Source organism: Dermacentor andersoni, chromosome 5, assembly GCF_023375885.2.
Source record: "Dermacentor andersoni chromosome 5, qqDerAnde1_hic_scaffold, whole genome shotgun sequence".
NCBI classification, from domain to species: domain Eukaryota; kingdom Metazoa; phylum Arthropoda; class Arachnida; order Ixodida; family Ixodidae; genus Dermacentor; species Dermacentor andersoni.
This window is the reverse complement of record NC_092818.1, coordinates 159,995,820-160,004,239: the sequence shown is the minus strand read 5'-3', so window position 1 is coordinate 160,004,239 and position 8,420 is coordinate 159,995,820.

Sequence of the window (8,420 nt, the reverse complement as noted above, 5' to 3'; positions counted from 1 at the left end):
CAAAAATGGAGGGTAATCTGGTGCGTGGAAAGCACACGCGCCATTATTGTATAAGGAATCAGAAAACAACACAACACGTGAACTTAAAAGGAAAAGGCAAATCGCCGCAATAGAAATAGGAATAGCCATAAACATATGGATGTTACACAGAAGCCAAGAATATTTTTTAACACAATTTGTAGTGTAAAAAGGGGGGTGGGGGGGGGGGTGGGGGCAGGCGGGACATGACACAAGAAAGGTTTATGCACTTTCAATCATGATTAGAAGTTTGTGAAATTCATTGATGTCGGTGACGGTTCCGATGTCTGATGGCAAGTTATTCCACGCGGTTATTATGCGTGGTATAAACGACCTGGCCTGAGTCAGTGTGCGACACGTGTAGCGTTCGATTTTAAAAGGATGATTGCGGCGGAGAAAGATGGCAGGGGCTGGCCTGAAGAAGTCCTCGCGAAGTGATGCGTGATGGTAGAACTTATGAAGAAGTGATAAGCGAGCGATTTTACGGCGACATGATGTCAGCATTCTCATTGCCAAGTCTGAACTGGAGTCTTCAGCTTCAGGAATCTTCGGTAACTTCATCGCATCAAAGAAATTCTTTTTTCTTCCTGTATTTTTTTTTTTTTTTGCGGAATCCCTGGTCCGCATAGTCTTGATCCCGGATACATGACCTGCCACGCTTTAACAAGAGACATACAGGGCTTTGGCTTGGGCCGCGTGTTTCGATAATCATGCACGTCAAAGCATTCCCTTCAATTCAACCGCTGCGTTCGGTAGCGAAAACCTCAAAGCAGCGTTTCGACAGAAAATGTTCATAGAGCACGAGATAGCCCCACAGCCCGGGAAACGTTCCGAACTGTATGTTGCCCTGACTTGAGGCGACTGCTTCGCTTGAATCGTAACCTTCGTGAACCGCTTGTGGAAATGGTGAGCATTACATACTTTCACTGTTCCTCGCCGAACCATTCTCAAGCGCCCGTCAAAGCTGTTCTAAACTGCACGGTTATTTCAACCTAGTACAGGTTCGGCTGCAAGATTCGTAACTTACTGTACCGTGTCAAAACATTCTGCTCTGGAAAGCTTGGACAGTCAGCTCTAACACACTGTCATGCACGATCATATTTTTGTCGCAGAATCCGGGGTGGCCAAGGCAGTTTTTGCCACAAACGCGGTCTTGCTACGCACATCAATCAAACGCTTTTGAAAGCGCTCAATGTTGGCCTTAGGAAATGCTTAAATGGCGATAGGAGTATTTTCAGCCTTTTTCTCTAGCCAAAAAGTTGAGTGCTGCAAGGGACAAAAGTAGACCTGTTGGAATAGCAAAATTTTCGAATTGAAGAAGTACGAATACTAAACAGAAACAAATTTTGAATACAGAATATGTCTAATTCATGAACAACGTGAAATACAAAAGTTCTGTGCAATCTGTTTGGCAGTAAATTACTCATTTACGTTATTTCATACATCTGAGGGCGTAAACAACTAGACAGGTCAACCGAGAAGCTTGTAAATGAGAAACAGAGAAATGTTGATCGTATCTGGTACAGCATTACAAGGACCGCAATGGAAAATGAAATAACATCCTGTGAACAGATGCGCTTCGTCGAGTGCAACGATCGTTCAAGCAGCGAAGTGCAATAACTACTACTGGACTGCGCATCATTTTGAGCAACTCAAGCATTATTAGATTGAACAAGTAATAAAATGTTTTTCGTATAGCAGGATATCAAACTTGTAAGCTGTGAGAGGCGAAGAATGCTCATTGAAAACTGGAAACTATCGCGCAGAAGTGATCACCTTCACGTGTTCCCTGAGAAAAGGCTTCGTCGAAGCAGCAATCGCGCATCTACGACCGCAGAATAATTCGGAAGAGTACACACTTGCATCAGCCTTTCTTCCGTAGGCTACAGCAAGGGTACGCACAACATGCCTTCTTAGGGTATTCGAACGGAACAAATATTGCACAAACGTATATGCGAAAACTTTGAATAGGGAATTCTCGAATATTCGAATTTTTGAACATTCTCACACCCTCTAGAGGAAAGCCTTTCTGCCATGCAGTTTCCGAATGAAGGTCCTCTCTTTCCTAGCGTAATGTGTTTACTTTCGGATGATTATGGGTGACTTTTAGAGCTGAAAACAACTACAAGTTTGTGCGACCCCGGAGAACGAAATAAAGGTTTGATCATCAAATGAAGGCGTCGCACTATAATCGGCGTCGCACCCGCGGCGCAGGGCATGGCAACGGTCGTTGCAACTTCCCCCCACGCCGAGCGCAAAACGACGCTTCAACTGCCGGACGAGCACGCCTCCTTGGTCGCGTATGTATGCGGATCAACCTCCAGCGCTCGCTTGGCTGCGGCGAAGGTCACGAACGAGAACGCGCTGAAAGCGCAGCAGAGAGCGAGAAGAGAAAGAGAGAGAGAGAGAGTAAAACATCTTTATTAATAATATTTGAATGGCGAGAACAGTGTGGGAGGAACCCTCAGTCCAGGGTCCCTAAGATGATTTTGGCGATGTTTCGAGCCCGTTGTATCACAGCTCGAAGGACCTAGGGAGGTCCGTCGCGGAGGGCATCGTCCCACGAGATGAGAAAGGAGGAGAGAAAGAACGCCAACGGGGAAGGAAAACGGAGGACGCGTGCAATGAACGGAACTCTCCAGCCCGGTCGTGATGCTGGCGGTCTTTCGCAAATGGTGCAACTCGCGAGCAACCACCACGTACGCAGCTTGCGTAAAATGTTCTTTTTTTTTTTATCGGGAGTGCACCCACACCTGGTGCGCTTTGTTACTGCGCTTCTACTCCGTTATATTAGCTCGCTGTTTGCGCAGCACTCGTCTTGTGCTATCGTAAAAAGCTAGCGCGGACGTCGCCGGCCTGTTTTATATTTTTAATTTGAACTAAAACCAGGCAGGGAAAGGAGAATAGCGGGGGGGGGGGAGGGGGGGCAGGGCTTGTAGCGTTGTTTGTAAGGTCCGTGTCAGGAGCAATAAAAAATATATGTTCCATGTAGTTTGCCTTATGATTTATTCCTACTGCGCTGTTTCTTCTGAAGAGAGGAGGAGGGGCTATTGCTTTTCCTTGTGCTCCTCCCTTCCGCTAAGATGAGCCTGAAGTTCAGCGCCTGTACTGTCCTGTCCTTCTCCTTTGTGTTCGTTCTTATTCGCTGGAACTTTGCACCCGCCAACCTAAACCAACCTGGGCAGAAAACAACGTTACTAAAGTTCTGGCATTGACATCAAACCAACATTTTTTTTCCCGTAACATGTGCGCACAGTGCGCCACATTTATGCACTCTAACCAAAGCTTTTGCCAACGGGATGCCTTTGAATGGTTTATCCGGTTAAACATTCTGTAGATCTTTTGGTGTAAATGTTACTTACGACACAGGAGCAACCGGCCATGAATAAGGTCATGACCCGAATCAAGCGAAAGTGTTGTCTTCACACAGATTTATTTATTTATTGAACATACCTTACAGGCCCCTTGACAGGGCATTGAGTAAGGGGGGTAATAAAAAAAGCACAGAGTAATTTGTCGGTGTACAACGTACGGCTCAAATTTGCAGTTTAAAATAAAGGAGAGGAATCGATGATAATGTGGTATGGCGGCAAGTACAAAGTTGGGCGGGAAAAAGGATAACACGAAGAGAGAGAAAAAAACATATTGGCTGGCATTATACATATGGCAAAACTGGATACCAGAACTATAAAGCATACCGATTACAATGACAACAGTAACAAGAAAAGAAACTACAACCAAAGATAGACTGACAAATATGCGGAAACTAGGCGCATGAACAGTTGACACGGTTTAGAATACGCATAATGGTAGGGCATGATAAAAACTCAGGCACTAATGGTGTGCACTGTAAAAACATTTATCAGTATAAGGAATGCAGTCGGGCACAAAGTGGGATAGTGAAAAAAAGAAAAAAAAACACGTGCAGGGGTACAAAAAGATGACGGACGTCTTTGGTCTTAAAGCTGTCAAAATATCAAATAAATAAATACATGGGTGGTATAGAGAGGCGCTGTCATTGCTAAAATTTGGGTGACGGCTGAGTTCTACACAAGTGGCCTTGAGGCGCCTAGTAACAAGACGCAGTGACGCAGGACCGCATCTCGCAAGAAGCAGCGACGAGACGTCGTCGAGACATAAGGCAATTGAACGCTCTAAAGATTCGCGCGCCGGTGGCTCGGAAAGTAGACCAACCGCAAAGCGCACGCTTGTGCAGCTGCATGGGTGACTGAGAGGGGTTGGATGTTACTCCAACGATGCGGTCATCGGCGTCGATTACGTCCTTATATAGGTAAGGGTCTGTGGTGTCACGTGAGGACTTCCGTCAGAAAGAACTGACGTGTGTCGTGTCTATTGGATCTGGTGCTCTACTTATTCTTTCTTTCTTTCTTTTTTATGAACGTCACCTTCGCGGTCGAAATCTTGATGCCGATAGCACGGTAAAAAGACGCAGATTGTCCCAATGTTATAAAGACTAGTAGATCTCGCCGCATTGTGAATGCGTGATTTGGATTGAAGAGGTGGAGCGGCGTTTTCGGTTCCCCAGATGTGCCCCGCTCTATTTAGGAAAAAGAGTGAGTGAGTGAGTGAGTGAGTGAGTGAGTGAGTGAGTGAGTGAGTGAGTGAGTGAGTGAGTGAGTGAATGAGTGAGTGAGTGAGTGAGTGAGTGAGTGAGTGAGTGAGTGAGTGAGTGAGTGAGTGAGTGAGTGAGTGAGTGAGTGAGTGAGTGAGTGAGTGAGTGAGTGAGTGAGTGAGTGAGTGAGTGAGTGAGTGAGTGAGTGAGTGAGTGAGTGAGTGAGTGAGTGAGTGAGTGAGTGAGTGAAACAACTTTATTTGGTCCACTATAGACGTAAGCGAACTCCACATCACTTGGCTAGGCCCACTCGGGGACCATCAGGTGAAACCTGACGGCCCTCTCGCGAGCCCTCTGGACTGCCAGGATTTGAGAGGTCTGATCCTGGGCCTTAATTAGCTTCATCATTTCCTCTTGAGTGAAAGGGGGACCGGCACAGGCGCAGCCCCATAGGACATGTTCGAAGTCCGCATAATCACTACACAGAGGGCAGTCCGGGCTTGGCAACCGTTCGGGGTACATTGTGTGCAGCGCCGCGGGGCTCGGGTAAGTGCTTGTTTGCAGAAGCCTTAGAGTGACTGCCTGGGCCCTGCACAGCGAGGAGTGCGGCGAAGGTAGGAGTCTTCTTGACAGATAATTATATTTGCAGATTTCGTTGTACGAGCAGAGAGGCTCGGGTCGCCCAGGAGAGGACGCGTTGCCCAGCGCAAGGTCAATCAAACCTCGTGCAGCCAAATGCGCCTCCTCGTTGGGGTTGATGGAGGCACCCTCAATGGTTCCAAGGTGCGCAGGGAACCACGCCAAAGAGTGATGTTTCATGTCTTTGGCACTTTGGATGATACGTAGGGCCTGGGGAGCCACCATTCCTATCTGAAAGGCCCTGACAGCGGCCTTGGAATCCGAATTAATCGTGTCATGTACACTGTCCGTCAACCTGCAGAGCAGGTTGCAGAGCAACCTGCTCTGCAAGGCTGGAATTAGAAGTGCGGACGGTAGCGCAGCTAAGGATTTTAGAATCACAGTCGATGACTCCCCATTCCCCATTGAAATGCAGGATTAAAATGTTTGAGTATTGCCGGGCACAGTACCGTGCTAGTGTACAAGCGGAGAAGCCTGCGCTCCTCGCTTTGGCACGCGCTTGTGTCTCTTGAAAGCGATTTGCGACGCGGCCAAAGTGCGCGCCCACGCGACCCTCATATTCAAAGCGATCTGCAATGTTTGCAGAATGCGCGTATAGTGCCGGTAGCTTCGTATGCGCTGTGCTTTCGCCATTTCGTTTGCGTTGAAGCGAGAGACGCATGAAGGTCAATTCGCTTGCTGCTGCCACGATTCCTCACTCCAGAATTTTGACAGCGAGTTTCCGCGCTCATCGAGCGAGATGATGTGTTCATGTTTACCTGTGTGCGCGTGATACCGTGCTTGTTTATTTAGTTAAAACACGTTGGTCGGCTAGTTGATTTGACTCCATGATAGAATGTGTAAGCGTGACTGAACAAGGACGTAGAAAGAAGAAGACACACCAAGACAGCGCTGTCTCTGTGTTTCTGTTTCTTCCTACATCCTCGTTGAGTCACGCTTACAAAATCATTCATTGCTAATTTAATTAGTAAGGGAATGTTTACAAGTTTATACGGCCGATAAAACTACTATCCTTACTTCGTACATCTATCTATTAATATGCTATCGCAATCGGTGGTTCGCCTTTCGTCCGGAACTCCGAATTTTCTGTTATTTTTTCTCACTGTTAATGTCTCTCCTCTTCACTTACTATTATTTTTCTATCTACCTTTTCTCTTTTAGATCCGGTAGGCGTAGCCCTTCTCCCGGTAGCAGTTGCCAGCTATCTGTCGTCCTCTTCTCTGGCATTGTATTTATTTATATGCGCAAACCAAGTAATAATGATAAGATTTTTTTTTGTCATCTTGAGTTTGCAGATTGAAATAAGTGGTCTGTCAAAGCCACAGAGAGGCTTGCGCGAAAAGGGGCCCCCAAAAACATCGGCAGCAGAAAAATTGTAAAAGGCATTGAACAGGATTGAAATCACTCGTCACTACCTAGTGAACGAGATAGAAACAGAAAATACTTGATAGTATAACAGAGAAATGAGGTAAGAGCTGAAAATAAAAAGACTTACCCGAGTCAAAGGTGGTTTAACATATCCTGTAGGGTGCGCTTTGAGGTCGCAGTGAGTATAACGTCTAGGAGTTCATAGAGAATTCGGAGAACGTAAAGAAACCTTCTGGTGGGGCCATATATTGTAGCACAATAATAATAATAATAATAATAATAATAATAATAATAATTTTCGTATACGCGAGATAAGCAATCGTTCCTTGTCAGAAAACAAGATTCTTGACCAACACAAGCGCCAGCACGTTTATAGGCACTGCTACGTTACACAAAAGAGACCGGACTTCCCCACAAACTATGCACTGTCTGAAGCTCTACGTCTAAGCACCTGACGCAAGGCAAAATATTCGCATTAATATGGAGCCTTGAAGAAACGCGAACATAAGTCATCTTGTCGATCGATACCTTGGGGCCAGTACGAGGCTTTCCGTCTTGGCCCACTGAAATGTGAAATGCAAGAACGCCCGTGTGTCGTGCATTGGGTGCACGTTAAAGTACTCCAGGTGATCAAAATTATTCCGGAGTCCCTCACTACGGCGTGCCCCGTAATTAAATTGTGCTTTTGGCGCGTAGAACGCGAGTTTTTTTATTATTACTTGGCTCGTTGAATGTTGGAAAAGAAATCAGGTTTACTTCGTGGTAGGTTTTAGTGCCTCTGCTGGGCTGCAGCCGCTTTCTCCAGCCCGCGCCGTTCGCTTTCTGCTCGCCACGTCGATTTAGTTCTCGACCCCCATGGCTGAAAACATTGTCACCGTTTGAACGTCCACATTTGCTCCGGGTTGTACGCACGATTGGCGACGCATTGCAACTCACCAACGACGCAGCAGACAGGCAGACAAAGAGCACTTACGAACGATAAGCTTTGGGAATTTGGCCCCAGATGCTTGTTATACCAATTTGAGAGCTTAGACAGCGGTCACATTGGCACATCAATGAAACGCAGCTGAGAGTTTGAAGCAGAGTGTTTATGAAACCAGGGATAAAATTACTCATTCGTGGGAACCGCCTTATTGTTCTTTCTTCAGGTCATGTGACCTCGAAGCTGCCGTCTGCGTGACGAAAGAGGTGCAGGTTAACGACGTCATCAAGCAGTCACGGTTTGGTAAGACACACAGCTGTGGCCACCGGGCCAATCGCTCAAGGCCGAGCAAAATACGTATATTGTATGGAAGGACACCTTTTCATTTCCTCTTTCGAAGGCTTCTGTTTTGATGCAGAGGAGTAGAGGTAATAAAGTAGAAAGGTGGGCAAGTTGGTAAGCTTTCATAATAGTAACAGCGTAAAAAAAACGACGGACGGGGTGAAATAAACACGGGACGAGCACAGCAGAGGTAGTGGCAGATGAGTTGGCTCTCAAAGCGTGCGTGGGTAAAAATTGTTGGGGTTGCCCTTAGCAGAATTTACCAGCCGCTGCCGGGTACCGAGCCCGTTACCTCGTTTTGAGCGGCACGAATATATCGCCAATGAGGAACCACGGCCGTTTAGGCGTCGCGCATAGGAAACGCTTGGGAATAAACAGAGTAAGGGGTGAGTCGGACCTTTCGATCCATCTCTTTTACAAGTAAACTCCGCATTTAGGTGATTTGATAAGGGGCGACATTACAACTTTTTAACACATAGATTTATATTCCTGTAATGTAAGCATGTTGTACTTGCTTTTGCTATAATTCGCGTGACAATCTATGGTACGATTAGCGCA